The following is an 11,690-nucleotide window of genomic DNA, read 5'->3' on the forward strand; positions in this document are numbered from 1 at the left end:
ACCAGCAGCAGACCCCTTCTTTGCTGGAGAAATGCAAAAGCTACCCAAACCTTAATTTCTCCCACCTCTCTGCTTCCTCTGGGGCTGCTACATCAATCAGAGAGTGTTCAGGAGAGAGTAGGGACAGAAATGTGCTGTTGGCTTTTACTTTGCTTTTTTTGAGTGCAAAACCTGCTTTTTGAGAAGCTGGGGTATTTCCAGCCATCCTGATCCCCTCCCCGTTTCACATGCAAACCAGCCAGTGGAACTGGGCCATGATCTGATCATACTGAGGCTGCCACGGGGAAACCCGAGAGCATCCCTGCACTTCAGCAGGCGTGAGCTGCTTGCTGGTCTCCCCCCCGGGTGCCCAGGGCTGGCCCCTGGCCAGGGCTGCCATGCCAACCTTCCCCAGGGCCAGGCTCTCCCTGCCTGTCTTGCCCTTGATGACATGAATCCAAGTTGTGCTGAGTGTGGGTGCAGCACTTGACTTTCTGGGGGCTGCGGGATTGTATGGGTTGGATTCTGATCTCAGTCTCTCCATGTGCTCTGCAGGGCAGTGCCCTGCCTGAGCACAGGTGGACATCTGTGCTTTGGCCTCAGTCCTTGCCCCTCCTTAGATCCACATCCAGTGTGGTACCCCCCGTGTACCTGGTAGGGGATGCTGTCAGCTCCTGCCCCTCAGGGAGGGCAGCAGGGGCATTGTGGCTGGGAGAGGAGGCTGCTGGAGCAGGAGTCCTTGGCCAAAATTACCCAAACTGGGGGCTGTGTCTCATTTTCCCCAGGTTCCAGCGTGGGAAATGTTTGTCTGTATTCCTGGTTGGCAGCTCAGGCAGTATTGGGTTTTTGCTTGTCCCAGGATGAGGGGCAGCAGGGCAGCCCTAGGGCATGATGGGGGCTGGTGTGTCCCCCTCCTCAGCTCTGTCTCTCGGTCATACCATTTCCAGCCACTTAAAAATTAAAGGAGCCAATATTGCTGAACGGCTGGAATCGGTCACTGCCACAGAGCTTAATTGAGGTTATTTGTTGGCTCTAAAAATGTTTGGTCAGCTCTGCTGATGGCTGCTCAGATACTTCCCACAACCCACACCCTGAGGAGAAGGTCCCCCAGGCTCTGCTGGAGGCAGATGTTCTGCTTGGTTCTGGGCACCTGAAGGTTGCTGGTGAACTGGCAAAACCTGGTGCTAGTGTGGGGACAGAGAGTGTACCCTAACAGTGTCCAGTGCCAAATCCCTTTACTGAATGATTTTTGGGGTGGCTGTTTACTGGGGGTGGTGGGGCCAGAAGGGGCCAAGCAGCTTCTGCCAGCCCAGCTGCCAGTGCTCAGAAAAGCAGCTTGGCCCAGATGTTGGGCTGAGATCAGGGATGTGGTCAGCTGGACTGGGAAACATTAATGTGGCCATCAGCCCCAAGCACATAATGACCCTGGCACCTCCTGGCCTCCTGGGGTGAGTGGGGTGTGTAGTGAAATGAGGCAACCAGGTGCCACTAGTTGCCAGGTAGTGGGCATGAGCTTGTGTTAAGCCCACCTGTGCCTGATTAGGGCGGGCCCCTACTGCTCATGAGCAGGACTGGGGGGCCAATAAAGCGCACTCCTGAGGAAGCCAGCAGAGAGGTTGGCTGCTTTTGGAGCAATGGCACCGATCCAGGCTCGTCAGCCCTGAGGGCAATAGTCTCAGAGCACTGTTCTCGAGTTTCTGCTGGAACACCTGGTTGGACCTTGGAGCGCTGTGCCCTAAAAGAGGTTTGTCTTGCTACAGGGTGCAGGCACTTTTCTGGGCATTGAAGGTCATCTTGAGATTGGGGACAAAGAAGAGGGGAGCTTGTCGTGCTGAAAGGCCCTGAAGACACACGCTAACAAGAGCCAAAACCACAGTCTTAAACCCCCACTGGGCCCCATCCCCTGAAGGGTCACAGACAGGACTGGCACTGCCCTACTTTGTCCACCTTTGTGCACTCACAGGTCTTGGTGCTGGGAGGAAGAAGTTTCAGGTGGAACAGCCCTCCCGCAGTCTCCGAGGCAGCTGTTCCAAACCTGCAGGTTGTGTCACATCCAGTCCCTACTGCAGGCTGCCGGTGGGACACCGGCTTTTCCCACCACTCCAGCTTCTGCTGCAGAGATACCATCCGGGTCCCCAGACTTCTCCAGGCAATGCTGGAGACCAGGAGGCCACCGAGATAGTCGGCAGCTGTCCCAGTGGTGACACCAGGCTGCCCTGCTCCTCGAACAGCCGAGCTGACTGTCCCCGCTGGCTGATACCCCCCTCATCCTTCCCTGTCCCCCACCTGTCCCCCCAGTGCTGCCCAGAGTTTGGGGTGCAGCAATTACTCCAAGCAGCCATAAGGCTTTGTGGTCTGCAGGGATACCCCACCAGATTTGGAAGATACAGATGATCCATCAGCGAGAACACGCTGTCCCTGACCTTCCCTGCCCATGGGGTGGCCGAGACCTTCCCCCGGGCCCAAGCGAGAGGTAGATCTGCGCCCCTGTTTCAGAAGTCGAGATTTAGGCCACCAGCGCGATTATCCGCTAAACAGTGCCATCTCCTGGCAAAGCCACCGGTCAGGCCCGGCCCTGCGGTTGTGCTGGGCGGCCGGCGAAGGCACATGGGGCTTTGGGCACCTCTGAAGCACTCCGACCCCCCTAATCTATCCCTGCCTGCTCCATGCCTTTCCTTTGCCCCTGGAAGCAGCTCTGCCTTGCTGTGAGGGGCGATGCCATCCCGAGGGATGGAGCACATTTCTGACACCAGTTTCGGTGGCTTCAGAAGGCACAGCTGGGGTAGGGCAGAGCAGAGCCTGGAGATGTTCAGCTGCTGTCCTTGTGCATGTGCTTTAAACCAGGGCTGTAAGAGGGTCAAACCCCCTCACAGCCGCACTGATGGTTCCCCTGCACCATGGGCTTCTGCCACAGAAGACTGATGGCTTCTGGCAAGGGATGGCTTCAGCCAGCCTGAGCTAATGTTTTTCATGTTTAGATGGAAACTTGCAGTGCTGTAACCTCACCCTGATAACAGGTAAACTGAGGCATGGAACAAGCAGGTGTGGGGAATCCAACTAGAGCCAGGGAGACCAGCGAGGCAGAGCAGCCACTTACACTCAGGACTTCTGTCCCCACTGCGAGGGGGTGGCATTTTCTCTCGTGCCCTGTGTGGCATCTCTTCACTCTGCTGTGCTGGTTCAGGCAGAAAATAGAACAAGACCACTTCCCTGCCTCCACCCAGCACTTACACCATCTGATAAACAAAATGGAAATAAATCCTTCTGTGTTTGCAGCAAATAGGTCTCCATGGGGGTTGCTTTCAATAATTCAAATGCTGTTGCAGAGCAGAGCCCACGCCAATGGGTTTTAATAAACACAGCCGTAATGTGACATGCAATTTATTATTAAGCTTAAAACAGGAAGCAAGGAGTTTAATAAAAGCCCCAGGTTCCCTGTATCAGTCACGGCAAGCAGGGGGATGCTGGCTGTGGGGGGAGGCTGGCCAAGATGGCTGCAGAGGCACACAGAGCTGGGTTTGCTTTGCCACACACTGCCCAGGCTGGAACTGCAGGGTTGCTGGGCAGGGCATGGGGTGTGAGCCAGACCAGGACGAATGGGGGATTATGGCATGGACAGGGGGAGGGTGTGAAATGCTGCCTGCTCCAGCCTGCTGCCTGCACCCTGCCTGCTGCACCCCTACAGCTGCTCAGCCACCCAAGGCAGCCTTGGCTGAGCTCTGCCCTCGTGTCACAGCACATTTGGGAAGGCAGATTAAAGCCTTGGATTTAGTCCTTCTCCACTAAAACTTTCTCACCTACATCGCTTCTTGACTCAGCTCCACCTGGGCAGCCCAGGCCTTCTACACCCTAGCTGTCCCTGTGGGCACCTTTAAAAACAGACAGAGTGGGGGGCAGCTGAGCTCCTGAGAGGAGTGTGTCTGGGTGGGTGCTGCAAGGTCTGAGGCAGGAGGTGGTGGCTGGTGCTGCAGCAAGTGTGTGTGCTGCTTGCTGATCTGTTAGGGCATCTCTTCAGGTCCAGGGTCTGCTCAAGGTCTGGTGAAAAGGAGCTGCTCTGCAAGGAGGTGATTCAGCTGAGGGATGAAGCTGGTTGTGAGGCAGATGGCCCACCTACATCCAGAGACACCTCCGGGTTATGGGTGTCTGAGGGTGAAGAAGGTGACAGCCTTTCATCAGGCTTTTCATCACCTAGCAGGAGAAGGGCACTGGCTTCTTGCTGTCCCTTCCTTGGGCTCTTGAATGCTGATGCTTCCCCCAGGGATGTGGCTTGCTTACTTCCTCTCCTTGGTCTTGCATCCTAGCAGTGCCTGTTTTTTACTTGTGAAGGGTCCTGGCAAGCCCCACTGATACAGAGACCAGCACAACAGCCGGAAGAGGACAGAGAGGTGGTCCAGGGTCTACCTGTGCCAGTTCCCTATGGAAATGTGGTATGCATGACTGCCCTGTGCTCTGACTTGGGGCGATAGCCTCAAGGGGAGGCAGCTGTCTGAATGCAAGCTTTGCTCTTGCTGTATTAGACAACAGAGAGTCCCTTCCCTTCTAAGGCTGTGAGAAATGGGGTGCTTTGTCCCAGTCCAGCCAAGAAGCAGCTTGGAGCTGAGCCAGGGCCTCCAGGGCACCTGCAGCTCCTTTCAGCACAGTGAGCAGCCTCCTATCTTAAGGAGGGCTTTCCAGCAAGATAAAGATTGGCTGAAGTGCTGTCAGGACCGTGCATGGGGTAACTTTGGCAGGCTCTCTAGCTGGTGTTGACAGCAGAGGGTTCATGCTGGGACTGATGCTGGGTAACATCCTCTGGCTTCTGCCAGCATTGGTAACTTACTGGAACTTTAACTTGATACTGCTTTTTATCTGTGCTTGCTGAAAGCTCCACTACCTCTGGCTTTTAGAGCCCAAGGGCTGCTGATGTGACTCTGTGCATGCCTGCTACTAAGACTCTAAGTGGGATGTTGAACATGGATCCAGTGAGGGAATGTGGTGTCTTCCCTGTCCCCTTGAGGTGACAATCCCTGTGCAAGGCCATCAGGGGTGGTACCAGCCCAAGAAGGGCTGGAGTGCCCCTCCATCTCTACAGATGAAGGAGTGGGGGTTGTTCTTGGAACACAGATGGATTTTGGTCTTTAGTCATGCTCAGCTTCACTCAGGGGAAAGGACCTGCCCTTGATGGCCTGTGGGGATGGTGGTGCTGGTTATACCTCAGGTCATCCAACGTTTTGGATCTCCTCCTGGTGCCTGGCACAGCTCCCCTTTGTCTGGGCTTTTCCTTCTGCATGGAGATGGAGTGTCAGACTGGGGTCTTGACCCCCTGGCGGGTGGGCGATGAACTGGAGCAGGGAAATAACCCACGCCTGGGCAACAACCTGGGGAGAGCGCAGGTAACCTTCGGAGAGTGCCTGGAGCAAGTTATCACAGAAGCAAGGAGGTGCTCATCAGGGACCTGCCTTATCTGAGAGCTGGTTGCTGTCTCTCTTCGCGGCCCTTTCTGCCCTGGAGCTGCTCTCTGTCACTGCTCTGTAACAGCCGGAGGCAGGCGGAAATGGGAGCCCCTGTGCCTGGTCCCTGCCGGAGCACGCTCCTTCGGAAGTGGGGGGATATCTGGCTTGCAATTACAGTGCCTTTGGCTTGGCAGGCTTGAAAGTGTGAGTGATGGGGTCTCTGCAGAGCAGCCCCTGAGCCCCAGTGGGTTGGAGAGTGCTCAGACCCATCAGCAGCTTCCCCTGCTGTCTGGGTTCAGCCAGCTGGGGAATGTGGGAAGAGAGCAAGAGGCAGCAGCTTGGGCTACTAGTGAAAAGCCCCAAAAGTCACTGGTCTGGATGCCCACATCTGAAGCACAATTTAATCCCTCCCCTTTAATAACCTTCCTCTCCCAGGCACGTCTGGGAGGAGAGGCAGAATCAGCGGGAGACTCGCATCTCCCATTCCCATCCACCCTTCTTGATTTGAAGCTGGTGGATTGAAGCCCCTGTGTCTGTAGGTAACAAACTGGCAGCCCCTGGGCTGCTGCAGTTTCAGGTTGGGAGCAGCAGTTCCCTCACAAACATTTTGGGATGGAGGATGCTACCTGTCCTGCCCAAGGATGGAGAAGCCTGAAACAAGCGCTGCCAATTCCAGCTCAACAGGACTCACTTTAAACATGGGGTGAGGGCTGAAAGTAGTGAATGCATTAGGATGATTCCTCAAGAATCATCGCAAAATCCTACCACCAGCTTGGTCTGGCCTCGGTTAAGGAAGGGTTAAGCTGTAGGTCTCAGCAAAGCAAGTGCTCTCCAAAAAGCCATCCAAGTTAGTCAAATACTGGCCTCCCCTCTGCCCCCATCCTTATCCATCTCTGTTATCTGCCCTGGGCAAGAGCAGGGCATTTCCCCTCCTCGGCCTGACAAGGACCAGAGCTGGCGACAGGCGGAAGCCATCACTGACTGTGTGCAGGGCTCAGGGAGGCCATGACCGTGGCGTCCTGGCTGCAGGGTGGCCTCTGTAGCTGCAGGTCAGAGATGTGGAGGGACGGTATGGTCCGTCATGGGGCTGGATCCAATGAGGGGTCCCTGTCCCTAACTTTCCTGTAAAGGCTGTCTTCAGACTTCTTCAGAGGAACCTCATTTTTTGCAGTCTGCAGGTAATGAGCTGCTGGGTCTCTGCTTCTCTGTGGTGAGCAGGGCTCTTATCACAGGGGACAGCAGCTCTGCATGGTGTAAGTTCCTTCTGGGCACTGACATCTGCAGGCATGGCAGCCTGGTTTGGGGTGGCACTGTGCAGCCCAGGCAAGCTGGGGCTTGGCACTGCCTCTGACAGGGGTGCCTGTGGAGATGTCCAAAGATGTAAGGCAATTTCACCTGGTGAGGGTTGCAGTGTGAGTGAGGTGCCAGGGCACCTCCAGCAGCACGGTGAGCTCTGCTGACACGAGGCAGGCGTGGATAGGCTTTTTAATTAAATGTGAAGGGCTTTCGAACTTCACAAGCCACAGCCTGAACGACTCTGGAAAAGAGGCCTTTTATTAAAAGAGAGATTCAGGCTCTTCCAGGCAGCCATCAAATGGCACATTTAATTGTCTTGGCTTGTTTAGCTGTTGCACAGGGAGGGATGCTCTCTGAGCTCTTCAGCCTTATACCTCCTCTCCAGCAAGCACATGTGCTGGCCTGCAGCCTGGGTGCTCCCACTGCCCTCCAGGAGGGCTGGTGAGGAAAAAGGAGGAGGAGGAGGAAGAAGATGAGCTTCTGTCCTAGGACAGCACTGGAGGCTTGGCAGGAGCTGGGCAGTGTCCTGGCTTGCTCAGTGCATTGATGGCCCAGCGTGGCCAGGGTTGAGCACTGGGGTTCTAAAGGGCTTGGGAAAGCAGCTGGGGAGATGTGAGCCTCTTGGGATCGTGGGAGCTGTCTGGAAGGCAGGGACTAACTAAATGGCAGCTTAAAACTGTCTTTTCACTTGTTCCCATGGTATTATTGAGGCAGAACATTTCTGGCTCTGAAGAAGTTCATTCTACCCTGGCTGCAATGTGGCAGCCTCAATGTATCAGCCATGGGACAGGCTGGTTGTGTTAGGATGATTGCACTGCTCCTTCCTTCTTGGAAAGTAAGTCCTTGGAAGTGTCCTCTGGGCACTGGGAAATGGCCTGTTCAGGGCGCATGTGGAGGGAGAAAGGACCTCTGGGTACCTGTCCTCTAAACCTGTTGATTTGCTGCTGGGCAATATGGAAGGACTGAACTTGGGTTCAGCTGCTGGTATTGAGCCCATCATCCTGAGGGAGAGGCTGTTTGGCTGAGTGAGAGAAGATGCTCCTCGGAGATGCCTTCCCCTTGGCTGTCCAGCCACACCAAGGCTCACCACTGGGAGAGGGGGGATTAGAAAAAGATCAAGAGCAGGAGGAAATACAGGCTTTTATCAAAACCTCCTACTTCAAAGTTGTCCAGCTGAAGTGCTCCCCTTTGGTTTAATTTGAAGTGATGTTTCCTTCAGCAACTGCAGCTAAAAGGCATCAAACAAGGCTGAAACAGACAGAAAGCCTGGTAAGGAAAGTCACTGTTTGGGAATGGCTCGAGGTAGACTTTCCCATTGGGGGTGAACAGCCTTTTAAAATGGGTTTAAAATGGGTTTAAAATGGGGATGATGCCAGTGCTGGCATTCCTCATTCCTCATCTTATGGCATGGAATAAAATCGTAACCTCCTTGGGAAGTGGCAACAGGGGTAATTTCCCATCCTGGGTGTGGCTATGCCCCTCTGAGGTGGCTGCAGTGTCAAGTGCCCATGAGCAAGGGAAAGGCTGAAGATGGAGATCTGGGTGCTGCTCTGCGCTGGGGAGCTGGTGCATCTGCCAGGCTTGAGGTTTCCACCCTGCAGCCCCCTGAAATCAAACACTTAACACTGTTTTGGTGGCCCCTCTGCAAGGGCCAGAGATACGCCAGGTTGTGGTGAGTGCCAGGGGAAGAGGTGCAAATGTATTTTCATTAAAAAACCCTCCAAGCTCTCCTGGAGTGGAAAAGGGTGGCTCCTGCTCCCACTGCCTGGGAAATTCCTGTGTGGGGACAGCAGGGAAAACCAGCAACAGCGGGGCACATGCTTCCCTGTGACAGCATCCCTTAACTACTAAAAAACTGTCTGGGAGACAAAGCAGCTGGCTTTTCCTGGGAGAGTCCAGTGTGCTTCTGTCTTGCATAGGAGCTAATTTTCCCCATCTGGCTGGAAAATGGGGAGAAGCTACTGTGAAGACAGCTGAGTCCTGTCCCTGCTGGGGACAACAGGGCCGGGTGCCTCCTGGGCTGGGTTCTCTGCTCACTGAGAAGACAAAATTGGTCAAAACAGGCCAGCAAAACTGAAAGCTGAAGAGAGGGGTGTGTCCTGGGAAACAGAGAAAGATCATGGTCGTCTCCAGTGGTCAAAGCAAGGTTTTAATACCAGTAATTATGTTGGCATCAAAGCCACTGGCCCAGGAGGAAAGTGAAGGACAAGTCATTTGGCACTGTACGTGGAGAAGGGATGCTCAGAACTGTCTGCCTGCTGGACACTGCTCATAAAATTGCCTCCAAACCTTCTTCCACCCAAATGACAACATTATTGTTCCAGCCAGAGGCTCCTTTATGGAATAGGACTTCAGAGATGGTGGCAGAGCTGGGCCCCTGACCCCAGATTTTCTTGCATTAAATCTCAAGGAGGAAGAGGGGGGGGGGGAGGTAGGGGGGGTGAGGGATGCTCAGATATGTCTGTGCTTGCGGTAATAGTTCCATGGAGCAGAAGGCATCTGACTGTGTGCTCTTTCTCATGCTCTCTAGATGTCTGGGGAAAGGTCTCTGCCAATCTTACATGAAATCTTGAAGCTGTATGAAGAGGCAAGGAGGAAAAAAGCAAATCTTCTCCCATAAGAATGAGGTGAAAGGAGCTGCAATTTCTCTTTTCCCAATATGCCAACCCCTCATCCCCCATAGCAGATCCATTCCGGTGCTGGTAGGGTTGCTGTTTTCTCAACTCTTCCCCCCTGCTCCTCGCCCCCTCCTCTGCCTCCCCCCAGCTCTGCTCCACACACTCCCAGCTGCTCTAGGATGATACAGGCGGGCGCAGAGTTCATGGGAGCCGTACCTGTGCTTTGTCTTCATCTGTCACCCCTCCTGACAGTCAGATCCATCTTAAACTGGGAGCGAGAGGGGAAGAGAGGGAAGCAATAATTAACCTCTGCGCAGGCCGCTCCTGAAATGCTGCAGTCTGGTGATGCACGAGGAGATGTCTCTGACACTTTTATTGCTACTCCAGCACCGTGCTGCATCTGTAGGAGGTGATTTGGCCAGGCTGGGATACCTGAGACTTTCATTATGGTTGAAGAGCTGCTGGCACCTGCAGCCCCTCCCTGCTGGGTGTGTTAGTGAGGGCTCCCCACCACCCTGGCTTGCAGAACTGGGGTGTAAAGCTCATTTGGAGTGTTTGCAGGCAGGCTGGCTTGGGGGTTGCATGGGGGAGGGTTGGCTTAGGGGTTCAAGTTATCTTTGGTGCAAGTGTAATACAGGTGTGCAGGAGCAGAGCTGGCAGGGTGATCCAGGATGGGTCAGGGTGAGCTGCTGGGGAGCACAGCCCTGGAGCTGTGATGTGCTGGGATGTGCTACAGGTCTAGGAAAGGACTCAGGGTGTTGTGGAACCTGAGTTTCCCTTACCTGCAACAGATCTTTGATGGAAATCTTGTCCTGGACTGGAAAGTTCCTTGATGGGAACATGAAATACAAAGAGGGGATGGCGGATTTTGGGCTCCCTTGTGATGCTGTGCTGGACCATAATGCCACCTTGGTGAGAGACGGTGCTGAACATCCCCGTGAGTCCCTGCAGCTCCCTGCCCTGGGTGCCTGTGGGTACCTGTCCTGTCATCCATGGCACTACACCTCTGGGGTAGGGTGGCTACTCAGCCACCTCCCAGCAAGTCTGGGACAGCAGTGACACTGCACAGCTGACAAAGTTGGCTACACACCTGCCTGCTCAGGACCTGGTAGGAAAGGGATCCAACAGTCACAGCAGCATTATTGGCCAAGTTCTGTGAGATGCAAAGACAGCAGTTGTTCTTCTGAACCCAGTGGAGCTCATGGACAAATACAGCCTGACCTGCATGAAAAGTGGGAAAAGCTGTCCAGGGATTGGTATCTGGCTAGGCTGTCGCTCCTTGACTCTTCTGTGGGATTGCTGGGCTGTCAATCAGAGCAGTGGCTGTGTTTCATTACATATCGATGCCCATTCAGCAGATGTTGCAGCCTCATCGTGTATGAGCATGAGAGAAAATCAATGCCAAAAGTGCTTGGCAGACAAACCCCTGACTCAAAGCAGCTCTTGGTAAGGCTGGTGATGTATCAAACTCTTGGTCCTCTCTACTGGTGTGTGGAAGTGAGGAAGGGATGGGGCAGCACTGACCAGGGCTGGGGACTGGGTGTAGGGCATTATTGTCATAGAATGGTGGTAGGTTGGAAGGGACCTTAAGGTTCATCTAGTTCCAGCCCCCCTGCATCAGGGGGAAGGGAAACCTCCCACTAGACCAGGTTGCTCAAAGCCCCATACAGTCTGGTCTTGAACACTTACATGGAGGAGGCATCCACAGCCTCCCTGGGCAACAGATTCCAGTGTCTCACAACCCTCACAGTGAAGAATTTCTTCCTAACACCTAGCCTAAATCTACTCTCTCCCAATGACAATTACACCTTGTCCTGTCACTACATACCCTTGTAAAAAGTCCCTCTCCAGCTTTCCTGTTGGCCCCCTTCAGGTACTGGAAGGCTGCTAAATGGTCTTGTCAGAGCCTTCTCCAGTCTGAACAACCCCACCTTTCTCAGCCTGTCCTCATAGGAGAGGCGCTTCAGCCCTCTGATCATTTTCATGGCCCACCTATGAACTTGCTCCAAGAGCTCTCTGTCCTTTCTGTGCGGGAGGCTCCAGAACTGGACCCAGTACTCCAGGGGAGGTCTCATGAGAATGGAGTAGAGGGAGAAAATCACCTCCCTTGACCTGTTGGCCATGCTTCTTTGGATGCAGCCATATGCTGTTGCACAGCATCTTGCAGTGTCCTGGATGTGGAAAGTCCTGTGTCTGGGGAGGAGAACATAAAGGTCTCTTTGAGATGTGTCTTTGGGATAGCACTCTCATGTCATGTTTTCCTATGAGATGGGTTGCAGTGGCTATTCCTCCCCAGAAAATCACAGAATCAGACAGGTTGGGAAGGACCTCTGAGATCATCAAGTCCAACCCTTAATCCACTACC

This window comes from Heliangelus exortis, chromosome 7 (assembly GCF_036169615.1).
Source record: "Heliangelus exortis chromosome 7, bHelExo1.hap1, whole genome shotgun sequence".
NCBI classification, from domain to species: domain Eukaryota; kingdom Metazoa; phylum Chordata; class Aves; order Apodiformes; family Trochilidae; genus Heliangelus; species Heliangelus exortis.